General features: G+C 45.4%; 1 protein-coding gene across 1 annotated transcript in view; it reads right to left on the bottom strand.

The window, feature by feature from the left end:
• LOC138301554 (uncharacterized) overlaps positions 1–14,285 on the bottom strand; it is a 170,874-nt gene that overhangs the window by 6,048 nt on the left and 150,541 nt on the right. The window lies entirely within an intron of this gene.

Raw genomic sequence — 14,285 nt, 5'->3', positions numbered from 1 at the left:
GAGATCTGGATCTCAAGTGTCATGTTTAAAACCCACCATTTTAGGCAGTGCTCCTAGGGCGTTCCACAAAAGGCCCAAATCAACCAGGGGCATAAGTTTGTGTGTCCATTATTTGGTCTAGGAAGGATCCAGGGCCCAAATTGTATCCACTGTAATGAGACGGTCTGCCTTCCTACCCATAAAAACAGATGTAGCACATCATATAATGGTGAGTTAACACTCCTGAAATGCATTCTTCAGAAGGCTGGATAGATGTAAGCCATGCTGGGAAATGCCCTGAAGGCCGACTCCGGAACAACGAAGTTGTGGGCAACGAAAGCGGAACTACGCTTTCCTTAACCACAACTTCGTTGTTTTGTGCCTTAACCACGCATGTGCTGAACAACGCACATGTGTGGTTAAGGCACAAACAAGGGAGTCTGCTGAGGAGGACGACGCGATGAGTCAGGTAAGTGGGGCGGGGGTGGGGGGTTGGGGTTTTAGTTTTAGGGGTGGGGGGTTGCGGTATTTTTAGTTTTAGGGGCGGGGTGGGGGTTGAGGTTTTAATTTTGGGGGTGGGGGGTTGGGGTATTTTTAGTTTTAGGGGTGGGGTGGGGTGGGGGTAGGGGTTTTAGTTTTAGGAGCGGGGACGGGGGTGGGGGTTGGGGTTTTAGTGTTAGGGGCGGGGGTGGAGGTCAGGGTATTTTTAGTTTTAGGGGTGGGCAGGGGTGGGGGTTGGGGTTTTAGTTTTAGGGGCGGGGTGGGGGGTCGGGTCGGGTCAGGTAAAAGGGGCAGGTGTGGGGGGTCGGGGCATTTTTAATTTTAGAAGCGTGGGGTTGGGGTTTTAGTTTTAGGGGTGGGGGTCGGGTCAGGTAAGAGGGGCAGGGGTGGGGGTTGGGGCATTTTTAGTTTTAGGGGCGGGCGGGGGTGGGGGGTCGGGGTATTTTTAGTTTTAGGGGCGGGCGGGGGGGTTGGGGTTTTAGTTTTAGTTTTAGGGGCGGGGTGGGGGGTTGGGGTCAGGGTATTTTTAGTTTTAGGGGCGGGGTGGGGGGTTGGGGTTTTAATTTTAGGGGCGGAGTGGGGGGTCGGGGTATTTTTAGTTTTAGGGGCTGGGGGTGGGGGGGTTGGGGTTTTAGTTTTAGGGGTGGGGTGGGGTGGGGGTAGGGGTTTTAGTTTTAGGAGCGGGGACGGGGGTGGGGGTTGGGGTTTTAGTGTTAGGGGCGGGGGTGGAGGTCAGGGTATTTTTAGTTTTAGGGGTGGGCAGGGGTGGGGGTTGGGGTTTTAGTTTTAGGGGCGGGGTGGGGGGTCGGGTCAGGTAAAAGGGGCAGGTGTGGGGGGTCGGGGTATTTTTAATTTTAGAAGCGTGGGGTTGGGGTTTTAGTTTTAGGGGTGGGGGGTCGGGTCAGGTAAGAGGGGCAGGGGTGGGGGTTGGGGCATTTTTAGTTTTAGGGGCGGGCGGGGGTGGGGGGTCGGGGTATTTTTAGTTTTAGGGGCGGGCGGGGGTGGGGGGGTTGGGGTTTTAGTTTTAGTTTTAGGGGCGGGGTGGGGGGTTGGGGTCAGGGTATTTTTAGTTTTAGGGGCGGGGGTGGGGGGGTTGGGGTTTTAATTTTAGGGGCGGAGTGGGGGGTCGGGGTATTTTTAGTTTTAGGGGCTGGGGGTGGGGGGGTTGGGGTTTTAGTTTTAGGGGCAGGGGTGGGGGGTCGGGATATTTTTAGTTTTAGGGACGGGGTTGGGGTGGTTTTAGGGGTGGGGGTTGGGGTAGTTTAGGTTTTAGGGATGGGGTGGGGGTTGTTTTAGGGGTGGGGGTGGGGTGGTTTTAGGGGTGGGGGTTGGGGTAGTTTAGGTTTTAGGGATGGGGTGGGGTTGGGGTAGTTTTAGGGGTGGGGGTTGGGGAGGTTTTAGGTTTTAGAGGCAGGGTGGGGGGCTCGGAGTAGTTTTAGGGGTGGGGGTTGGGGTACTTTAGGTTTCAGGGGTGGGGTGGGGATTGGGGTTGTTTTAGGTTTTGGGGATAGGGTGGGGGTTGCGGTAATTTTAGGGAGGAGGTGGGGGGTTGGGGTAGTTGTAGGGGCAAGGGTGGGGGGTTGGTGTGGTTTTAAGAGGGGGTGGGGGGTCGCGGTAATTTTTAGGGGTGGGGATGGGGGGCAAGGAGGGACGCATGCTGAAACAATGCATGCCTATCACTAATGCCTTTACAAGGAATGCCTTTACAATGAAAAAACGTTGTTAAGGCATTCGTGGTAAAGGCAGTAGTGGTAACAACGAGGACGTTGTTCCGACCTCGTTGTTCAGGCATGCATTGTTCCGGCAGGCGTGGTTCCGACATACGTTATACAATATTTTTTGCTATCCTAGATTATATTCCTGAATTCCCTTGTTGTCCAGAACTGGAGGATATCTGCATTCTGTAATATAATAATTAAGAAGCTGAGATATGTTCATTTAAGTCTATGGTTTACACTGACATTCGAGCGCCTTTCGCTTCTGCCATATAACTGCACAGACTAGAACTTCAGGCCTAATGCCAGTTTGAGGTAAAACTGAACATGCATATAGAATTAAAACATTCCAGTTCACATGAAATCCATTATTTTAGACCTGGTGGACAGCTGTGGGAGCTCTTTCTCTGAGCATCTGGGGTACAGAAATACCAGACCTGTGAGGATTTTCTTTGAAATAACATCTGCAGTCAATTATGTAATATTAGTGCAGATCACTAACTTGTGGCAGAATCACTGTTTATGGTACTCTTTTTTTGGTGCAAACAAGGCCTGACTGGCAGTCTGGTGGAACCAACATACACCTGACTCCCAATCATGGACAAACCAGTCTGGGATTGCTTGTGTTCTGGGAGGACCTGGGCTAGCAGTTCAGGCTGCACTGTTCTTGTTGGAGCAGGATCAAGACTGATTTACATATGGCTGGGTCCAAACTGAGGTGACATGGTTGAAAAAAGAACAATGAATTGGAATGCTACCCTGAGTGATTGCCAGTGGTCAGACTTAGTAAAAGCATTCCTCCCATCACCTTGTTAGGGTTTTGGTCAGGGGGGATCTGGCCTTGCAGTTTGGGCTGGACTGTTGCTACTGGAGCAGGGTCAAAACTGGTTTACATATGGATGGGTCCAAACAGAGGCGGCATGGTAGGCTAAAGAACAATGGGTTGGAATGCTACCCCGAGCGTTTGCCAGTAGTAAGACTTATTGCAAGCATTCCTACCATCACAATCAGTGTGTTTCAAGTACCGCCCTTGCCTGTGGCAAGGGTAGGTCGAGACACGGGGCTCTTAATCACTGTGCCACTGGAACCAAGCTACACCCGATTGATGAACCTCAATCAGGTTTGCTGAGTGTGGGGTTACCAGACATGCACAGGTTTTCAATCACTGTGGGCACACTATGCAACATGGGATGTGTTTGATAGGGGAACGTCCATAGAGGATGTCCACAGTATTTGGGTTCAGATTTGGCCAGCAACCAGGTACACCAACTAACCACGGACCGAAAGAAGAGACCCAAAACTCCATGGTGAGGTGGCTTCAATTAATGACTCCCAGCACTTTAATTACCCTGAATATAGTGCAAATATTAAAGTCTGGAAATTCTTTCATTTTCTGTGACAGAAATCGCCAGAGCTTTTGGAAAATGGCAAAAATTCCACCACCCAACATTACTACACTTCTCCTGATAAAAATGGTACCACACGTGTGTATGAGTATTTTGCATACAATAGGAAACAGTCAAAAATTGGACCATTTGAATTCAACATTGCCAGTACGATTATTTCACTGGATCACAGTTGGAACAACCACACATGAGATAATATGTTTTTTATCAGTATTATGTGATGGTGGGACTTTTGCTGTTTGCACAAATTCCAGAATTTTTTATCATAGAAATGTAAGAAATTCTGAGCATGGCATTCTGGGTAAGAAAAAGTGCTACCATCCAACATGCACCAAAACCCAGAATTCTCATGGGTTCGTAGTTTTCAGACATCTCTGGGGTTGAGAGACTTCCCTATTTGTCGAATGACCAAGGACCAAAATACAGCAGCTCCCGACATCCCAACAATCACCTAATTCTATGTAGTTTCTATGGTTGCGGACTTGGGGTTTTCATGTCCCAATGAAAATCACATTTACACTTGTGCGGTACCGGATATAATCAGTGTGGAAAACAGCATGACTTCCTGTTGTAAACCAGTCATTGCAAAAACACCTAAAACACTTGCTCAGAATTACCTGCATTATGAGTAATCTAGAATTTGGAACGGTTGAAATGCCATCCTAAACCTAAAACCAGGTTTCTGCGATAGGCATCTGCTATAGGCATCTGCTGTTTCTTGCAGGCTGCATCCATTATGTTTGTAGCCATTAGCAGGGTGTTGCAAATAGTGAGCTGCATAATTAATTTATCAAGCTGATTGTTTTGTCAATAGGGATTTTGAGTTGCCTCTTTGCACAAAAGATGCATTGCAAATTGCAAACCTGTTCATGAACCATTTGGTGTGCAGTTTGCACATACTGGGTTGCTAACAGATATTAGTCAGTGCCACATGAAGTATGCAGCAGGGTAGAGTTGAATTATGTGGCAGGTTTGAGTGAATTATGCAGCATGAAAATTCAAAATATGTGGCGTAACGTAGCACACTTTGTGATAGTAATACTGTGTTATTTTGTCACTGTCAAACCTGTTAAGGCTGTCTGCTCATTGGATGTACTTTATTAGTACCCAAATATAACAATAAGCAAACAGACCAGTCACCCTTTGCAAAAGGCGTTCCACTGCGCAGCAACACGTTAGTGCATTTTTAGTAACTTTTGAACTGTTGGTACTAGAAACGATGTTGTTAAAATCAGCAGAACATGCAGCAGATAATGGATTATGTGGCAAATTTATAATCATGTGAAAAATGCCACGTCCACACAATCACATAATTCCAGTGTCCCAGATAGTAATACACCTGGCCAAGAATTCTTAATAAATTCTCCTTCCAACAACTGCATAGAAGTACAAAACTAGCCGAAGGAGAAGACAATACTTTGAAGCAACCCTAACATTATAGAATGCATCAAATTATTGGGCTTCACACTGGAAAACCATAACAATTCACAATCACAAATCAACTAGTCTGCCAAAAGTTCACAATTATAACTCTGCTGAACACCAAATACAGCGAGGGTATGTAATTTCACAAAATCAAACAGCATATGTGCGATCAGCACTTGAGCAAATCGTCAAGATAATGCAGAGGTGATTCCCCACAAAGATTTAATCAACTCATAAGTACATTACTTCAAAAGATTGTTTAATTGCATTGTAGAGAGAAGGAGAGTTCCAGAAATATTTAGTCCATTTGAAGTAAAGACGAACTTGAAGTTGAAGTAATTTTTCTTTAGTCAGCAAGTTGGATGTAAAATCAGCAACCAGTACAAGGCTCAGTATAGGAACAAAGTTAAAAGGTGATTGTTAATCAATTTTCCCAGGTTACTACTACCTCCTCAATTATCTTATGTTTATTAATATCTTTTTCTAATATTCCTTCTTTCTTACTGTATTAGTGGGGTACTTGGATATTATTGACCTATTTAGGCTTGTAGTTTGCTCGTTTCTGTTTAGTTTCTGTTTAGCTGAATCATCATTACTAGACTTTGTTTATCCGTTTTAAGATGGCCGCCACATTTCGGTTTCCCAACATATGGAGTGTCCCTCCTCTGTTTCGTTGAACGCGAGGCAGAGAAGGAACGCGCAATGTTTAAAACACGCTGCTGCTTGATGAAGATGCAGCGATTTACCGCGGGACGCGCCGGCGATTTCACGGCACCTTTCTCTTTCCCTTAACATCGAATAAGGTAAAAACCATTTTTGCCCGATTGTACCTTCTGCTTTCCCCTTTTGGGGAGACTGATTTTCAGTACTTGATTTAGTGTGATTCAGTACGTTGGCTAGATAAGGAGCCCCGGTTAAGTTTTTGAGACAGTTTGGAGCTCATTATGCACCTGTTATTCTGTGTAAAAATTATTTTTTAGATATACCACGATATTTTTCAATCTCGCTTGATGTTTATCTATATTGTTGGTCTACAGCCTAGTTATATTGTTAAAGGTGGCAAACTTGATTCTTTGGCTTACTGGTTGCTCTTATCTGTATTATCTGATATATATTATATTTTTTTCTTTGGTTGTTTCCAAACAACAACAAAAATATATTATATATAATTTTATGTCTAGGGTTCTATCTACAACTGTGACAATTCAGGGGGTCATTCTTACTTTGGCGGGCGGCGGAGGCCGCCCGCCAAAGTAACCCCGTCAGAAGACCGCTGCGGTGATTCTGAGATTTGCCCTGGGCTGGCGGGCGGCCGCCAAAAGGCCGCCCGCCAGCCCAGGGCAAATCAACCTTCCCACGAGGACGCCGGCTCAGAATTGAGCCGGCGTAGTGGGAAGGTGCGACGGGTGCAGTGGCACCCGTCGCGTATTTCAGTGTCTGCATAGCAGACACTGAAATACTTTGCGGGGCCCTCTTACGGGGGCCCCTGCAGTGCCCATGCCATTGGCATGGGCACTGCAGGGGCCCCCAGGGGCCCCGCGGCACCCCCTACCGCCATCCTGTTCATGGCGGGTTTCCCGCTATGAACAGGATGGCGGTAGGGGGTGTCTGAATCCCCATGGCGGCGGAGCGCGCTCCGCCGCCATGGAGGATTCAGAAGGGCAGCGGTAAACCGGCGGGTGACCGCCGGTTTACCCTTTCTGACCGCGGCTGAACCGCCGCGGTCAGAATGCCCTTCGGAGCACCGCCGGTCTGTCGGCGGTGCTCCCGTGGCCAGTGACCCTGGCGGTCACCGGCCGCCAGGGTCAGAATCAGGCCCTCAATGTCTGAAGTCTTTTGTAATATGTTCTGAATTAGGTATGTCTTTTCTTCCTTACTAAATACTTCCCTTACTAACATATATTATATAATGTCCCATATAATTTTTCTCATGCATGTCTTTTCTCAACCTCCATTAATAGCATGTGAGTGCCAGTACACATTCTTCTTGGTTTTTTCTCCTGCTCCGCTTATCATTTAGCTTAGCACAAGTATTATAACTTCGTTTTCTTTAAAACACTAAAAGCATTTGTTTCTATCATTTTAAGCCTTTGGCTCACATTTGGGAAATTGGTATGGGTTTGTTTTAATTCACTGGTTTCTTTAGAAGAAGCACATAATGTAACGCACAATCTGCATTAGCAGCATGCCTTCACACCTGACACCACATTTCTGACTTATGATTTACATTGCCTATATATATTCTCTACAGCCTTGAGAAAGCCCCCGCTTACGCGCCAAAGGGGCGAAACACGTGTTGGCTGTTGCATCAACGTATACTTCTATCTGATTTTACATCCAACTTGCTGACTAAAGAAAAATTACTTCAACTTCAAGTTCGTCTTTACTTCAAATGGACTAAATATTTCTGGAACTCTCCTTCTCTCTACAATGCAATTAAACAATCTTTTGAAGTAATGTACTTATGAGTTGATTAAATCTTTGTGGGGAATCACCTCTGCATTATCTTGACTGTTACTATTGGGAGGCTTAGGGTCCAGGCCCCCCGGTTTGATTCTCCCACACCTTGCTTAACCCACTAATCATCTTATTAGAATAGGCATTTTAAGGAAGTCGATTGGCTGGACTCCCCTTTTCTTTACTTGAGCAAATCGTGCCTGGCTTGACAAACTATTTTGGGTGCAAACAGGAGTTTACACCTGTTGAGCCTGGCCTTTTTTGTAGTGTCTCCCCAGAACTTTGCTTCTGTTGCTAAATTCATTTTTGTTGGCATCACAACTCTGTGCACTTTACTACTTTAAAAAGTGCTAATGTGTTATGCTCTGTCCCTAAAACATGGTAACATTGGCTTACACCTGATTGCCACATTTAATGTACTTATATGTCCCTAGTACGTGGTATAACATGTACCAGAGACGGTACATTAAATACTACTAGGGGGATAGCAGCATCCATTGTTCCACCCACTAAAGTAGCACTTTAAAACATGTCTCAGGCCTGCCATTGCAGTCAGTAGGACAGTTATAAACTACTGTTTTGAACTGGCAAAATAGGCCTTTTGCCAGGCCTAGGACTTCAGTTTAAAAAAAAAAAAAAAATGTCACCCCTAAGGTGCCTAGAGGCCTATAGGGCGTGGTGCATTGTATTTAATAAGTAGGATGTGTTCTTAAATCATACATGTCCTAGACGTGAAAAACTTCTAAATGTGTTTTTACCATTGTCAGGCCTACCTCTCCCATAGACTTGCTTTGGATTACATTTATTAAGCACTGACTTTTGATTGGGAATAGGTAGACATATCATGTTTAGAATCAAATGAATTTTAATTTAAAGTACTCTTTAACTGTGACGTCAGACTTTAACTCACAATTCTGAACATACCACCTTTAGAAAGCTGGCATTTTCTTGTCCTAACCATTTGTGCCTGGTATCCTGATCATATGAATGTGAATGGCTCTGCTGTTGCGGTTTGTATATTCACTCCAGACAGTGACACCAAAGGGGTTTAGGTGTGGACAGGATGGGCAATCCTGCCAGGATGGCTGGGGGCAAAGCCCAACTTCCATTTCAGAGGACTTTACTTGCAGCATACATAAAGGAATCTGACATTACTCTTTTGTCAACCCAGACTTAGTGGAGCCTTGCAGAGGATGGGACGAACTTTCCAGAACCAGATGAGGGGCTAATATTAGGAGTCGCCTCACTTCAATAGCTGGCTCCAGGTATAAATATTGGACCTCCAGAGCCACTCTTCAATATCCAGAGCCACTCTTCAGTACACTCCTGGATCTGTGGCCATTACAGAAGAATGACTGTTTTGCTTGACAAAGGACTGCCCTTTTGCCTCAGGCTTGCCTTTCTTCCCAGAGGCTGCCCTGACGCTACCAGAGGACTGTCCTACTGCTTGAGGACTTTCTTGACCCCAGAGTGCTGCCCTGCAGCTTGAGGACTGCTCTGAGAAGAAACAATGGACCTGCTCCTGTCATCCCAGGCAATCTGAGTGACTTCATGGGTCAGTTGACTGACCTCTTGTCTGAGTTTCAGGGACACAACAAGCTCCAGCAGCCTCCCTGAAACTGCTCAGATGATCTGCTGCACTTGACCTGCCTGGACCTGCAACTGAACCTCCCTAAGCCCTTCTGGCCACTACTGGAATGAGTTCCTGACCCTTGATTGGCATTGGCTGAGCCCTCCTCTGACAAAAGATGGAATCCTGACATTTAGGGTTCTTCTCGACCATCAAAGGATCTGCCTGCCCACAGCAAACACCAATGCGAAGTTCTGGTGAACCCAAACTTCACAGTACAGCTCCTGCAAGTGGCAACCGTCAATGTGAGATCTGAACTTCGATTTACAGCAGCAACAGCCTGCAGTGACTGCCAACATGAAGCTCCAGCAACAAAAAACTGCGGTACCCAAACAGCTCTTCATGACAACCCGCAAGGCCTGGCCTGCTCTTCACACTACAACGACAATCATCCACAACGCTGTCCCTGCTCCTCGCGGCCTCCTACACAGCCAATGGAATTCTTCCCAATGGACTTAGAGAAGGTAACTTTTTCAACAGGACTAATCTGGTCCCTATATCCGGTCACTATCCATCATGGTCGGCCTGAGCTTGTGACTTTTCCCCAGTCTAGCATGACCAGATGACTGTGAGTGGCGCTTTGTGCGTTTAGGCAATATATCTACTTAAAATATAGCAATTGCATATCTCCAGTTCTACATATTGGATTTTTGTTGTTCTGGTATCATTGCATTTATTAAAATGTACTCTATTTTTTAACTTGGTTTGGGATTTTTCTTGTGTTATGTTTTCACTTTATTGCTGTTTGTGTGCTACATAAACACTTTGCTTCTAAGTTAAGCCTGATTGCTTCGTGCCAAGATACCAGAAGGTTCAGCACAGGTTAATTTACTGACTTTTGTGGTTCAGCCCTGACAAGGATTGTAGTTGTTGCCTGAGTGGGGCTTCCCCCTTCTCAAACAATAACCCAATAATTTACATTGGTGGCAGCAGTGAGATTCAAACCCATGCCTCCAAAGAGATTGGAGAACTGGAGGGCAGAGAGAGACTTCCAACTGCAGCTGGCCAAGTTAAAAACGGAAGCCCAGAGGGCTGTGGAAGTAAATAAATATTTGCTGGCTCATATGGTGAGTCTGAAGGAGCAGGACCTCAAAGCCAAGAAATGCACGTGGTCCAGCTCTAAAGATCGCAGCAATAATTTTGTGTCCAGTGGAGATATAAGGGTCCGCATTCCCTAAGACTTGGTGCCTAGCTATGTGATGGGGTTGATACTGATAAATGGTTTTAGCCTATGAGGTAGCCGATGATGTAGCCCTAAGGATGCACAAGGAGGTGGACCTCTGGGTAAGCACCAGAGTGTCAAAGAAGGTTCCTAGAAGGGACTACAAGAAGAGTGGCTCAGCAGATGAGGGGGGTCTAGGGTGACTCAGACAAGTTCCAGAGTAAGGTGTTGGGGGGGTATTCCCATGGCCCTTTTGAGAAACAGGGGAGGGAGGTTCTGGTGGGCGGTGGCCCAGGGTGCCCCATTTCTAATCCTGTGGCTTTGAGTGTTCTGAGTTAAGACACCAGCAGGGAGACTTTGCCTGTCCCTAGAAACCATCCACTGGTAGATGTATTATTGGCTGTAAGTACTGATCTAACCATCATCTTCTCCCACTCCTTCAATGACTGTGCTGCCCCTCATTGGGCTATATCTCACTCATCCCTCAATGCTGCTTGGAACTTTTTCAAAACTGATGCATGATAACTTCATCGACTTCCCTCTAACCCCACATTTTCATAAAGTGGCTTTGAAATGCCCACCACCCCAATGTTGGCAGCATCTATTGCCCTCCTTCCCCAACATTTTCCAGGACAGTACTACAATAATTAAACTAGTAGGCTGTCTACTCACATTCCTATCCACTGTTAGGATTGTACTGCCATTGAAGTATTTGTCTTGTGCACACCTTAATCAGATCTTTGATTCATGCCATCAGGTCTCCTGGCAATAGCCCTTGGAGCTTTCACCCATTAGATCAACTTCTAGCTCCAACTCTGATGATTTAAGTTTTTTTCCTTGAGTTTCTCCCGTTTGATGCTAGGTTCTCACTCTTTGCTGTCTCTCCTTTGGTCTGGCTCAAATGGGACATATGTGCTGTGGCTACTGGAGGACCTGCCAGCTTTAGGGTGGTCTTTCCTCAAACTTTTCGTGTTTTCCCTTGTATGTTTCTGAATTAGTTTTTTCTAATAGTAGGACTCTGTGCAATGTTCCACTGCTAACCAATGCTAAAGTGCTTGTGCTCACTTCCTAAAATATGGTAAAATAAAATTGGGTTACACCTGATTGGCATTTTTGACTTACTTGTAAGTCCCTAATAAAGTGGTATACCATATATCCAGGCCTGTAAATTAAATGTTACTAGTGGGGCTGCAACACATATTATGCCACTCACTTAGGTAGCCCCTTAAAACATGCCCCAGGTCTCCCTTTGCAGCCTGGATGCAGTTTTAAACGGCCAATTCGACATGGCAAAATAACCCCCATGCCACTGCTTAAACTCCCATTTTCTTATATACAGGTCACTCCTAAGGTCTCCCTTAGGGCAGGGTGCATTGTAAATAAATGGCTGGACATGTGCTTTTAAATGTTTTAAATGTCTTGGTAGTGAAAAATGTCTAAATTCATTTTTTCACTACATGAGGCATACCTCTCCCATAGGAAAACATTGGGCTGGCTCATCACATTTAATAAGTGATAACCTTTAATTGGGAACAAGTGAACATTTAATGTTTGCTCTCAGAGAAATTTAATTAACAATAATTAAAGTCTGATTTTAAGTTATCATTTTGAAAATGCCACTTTTAGAAACTATACAAAGCATTAATGGATGGAATACTTGAATTAAACTCATCTATTGGTAATCACTTGGGCCTCATCACTATCCAACAATATTTTGCACACCATGCCACCACAGTTTGGACCCAGCTATAAGCAAATCAGTTTTGACCCTACACCAATAGGAAAAGTTCATTCTGAATGGCTAAGCCAGGTCCTCCCTGAACTGGAACACACTAGCAACCCAGAGCCAGTCCTAGGTTGCAGGTGTTTTGGTTTCAGAAAGGATCTGGCCTGGCAATTCGGTCTGGACTGTTCCCATGAGGTCAAAACTGAGGTGGCATGGTGGGGGAAAAATGATGGATTGGGAGAAGGGATGAGCGATTACCGGTGGCTGAGATTAATTAAACCATTCCATCCATCAACTTGTTGCTTCTGCATTTGACACCCTAAGTGTGCCGGTTATGCCCAGACATGGGTCCCAGGCTCAATGTACCACTGGAATCAAGCTATACCTGGCTGAAGAGTTCTAACTAGGGCACAACTGATCCTAGGTTGCTTGTGTTCCGGTTAGCTGAAGGATCTGGCCTGGCAGTTCGGGCTAGACCTTTCCCGTGAGGAGCAGAATCAAGACTGAGTTGCATATGGCTGGGTCCAAACTGAGGTGGCATGATGGATGCAAAACGATAGATTAGGATGTGGTCCTGAGCGAATGCCAGTGGCAGAGTTGAATTCAAGCATTCCATCCATCACCTTTTTGTTTTTACTTTTAGAAAGTTGCCATTTTCCTGCACCAGAGCTATTTGGTGTCTCAGCGTGTTCTTGGGTCACAAGGCTTGGAGTTTTTGGCCGCTGGGCTTTGTTTATTCTTCAAAGACAGCCACAGAATAGAGGGAAAGGTGTGCCTGGATGGGCCATCACTGGCAGGTTTGGGGGCAGAGGTGGGCACAGCCCCACTTACAAATAAATAGGTTGTGTCGTGCCTTCGCACAAGCGACTTGTCACCACTGCATTAGTCATGCAGTCAGCTTGGAGCCAGAGCAGGGGAAGCAGGCAACTTCAAGCACTTCATAGGAAATTCTCTAGAAACTTCTCTGAATTTAAAGAAGGCGTCAGGTATAAAAATAGGACTCTTAGACCCACTCCTCATTTCACTTTCTAGACCTGCGCTAGGAGTCTCAGTTCATTATAAGACTGCCTTACTGCATATGGAAGAACTGCTTTGCTGTCCTGATCCTGCCTTGAGCTCTTAGAGGGTGTTCCTCCTACTTGAGCCCTTTTCCACTGCATTAACCCTGGACTACCAAAGTGACTCCAAGGGATAGTTGGTTGCTCTCCTGATCCGAGCCTCAGTGACAGAAAAGGATCCAACCATCTTGAACACGCTCCTGGACCGAGCTTAAGTGAGTCCTTTCTCCAGTCCTGCACCTTTGATGGTGGTGTTAAAGGCACTTAGATAGCGAACATCCAAAACTTGGGTGTTGGAAAGTGGATTATTGGTAAGGGCAGGTAAGTACCTACACTTAGCAATAGGTCACAACTCCCCCCTTAGGTCCTGTCAGGGTCTCAATAAATTAATCCTGGCTGAAACCTTGATAGCTTGGCAATGAGCAACAAGGCTTAACTTAGAAGACAAAGGGCCTTATTACGACCTTGACAGAGAGGTTTCCTCCATCACAAATGTGACGGTTATCCCTTCTGCTGTATTATAATCCCATTATATTCTATGGAGATCGTAATATGGGGGGCGGTATATCCATCATATTTGTGATGGAGGAAACCCCTCCTCTAAGGTCGTAGTAAGGTCCAAATTGTGTGAATCTTTCAAAAATCACAAAGCAGTAATAAAATAAAGCAGAGGAAACAGTTTAACAACCAATTTATAAAAATAGATTATATTTTTATCTTTAATTTGACACTAAAACAAATAAAATCGGATAAGGGAAACCGGAGATATAGTTTCTATGCAGTAAAAACATTTTAAAATTCATAAGCGCCATTCTAGACATCTGGTGCCACTCGACCAGGGCTAAGTCAAAATTTGAGGTGAACCGTGATGGAGCCCTACTTGGCTATAGTGAGCAGGAGGCCTCAGACAAAGTTTTACCTTCTGACTTAGTCTTTTTTTCAGGATGAGTTTCTTCACCGGGACGAAGTCGCAAGTTAGATCTGACATCCCTCGAGCCCTCTACGGATACGCGCTTCAGGATACCTCAGTGAAGAATTCTACCTTCAGAATTAGATGATTTTTTGTGACGGAAATCTCCATCTGGGTCGAACTTGAAATTGGATGCAACCTCCCTGGAGCCCTCTTCAGATACACTGCAGTCAACTTTTTACGTTCAGACTTTGTCACTTTTTTTGAGCTTTTTCTCTCTGACGTCGGACGACCATCCAAAGCAAGTCGGTTTTGA

This window comes from Pleurodeles waltl, chromosome 6 (genome assembly GCF_031143425.1).
Source record: "Pleurodeles waltl isolate 20211129_DDA chromosome 6, aPleWal1.hap1.20221129, whole genome shotgun sequence".
Classification (NCBI taxonomy): Eukaryota; Metazoa; Chordata; class Amphibia; order Caudata; family Salamandridae; genus Pleurodeles; species Pleurodeles waltl.
This window is presented reverse-complemented; position numbering and strand designations above follow the sequence as displayed.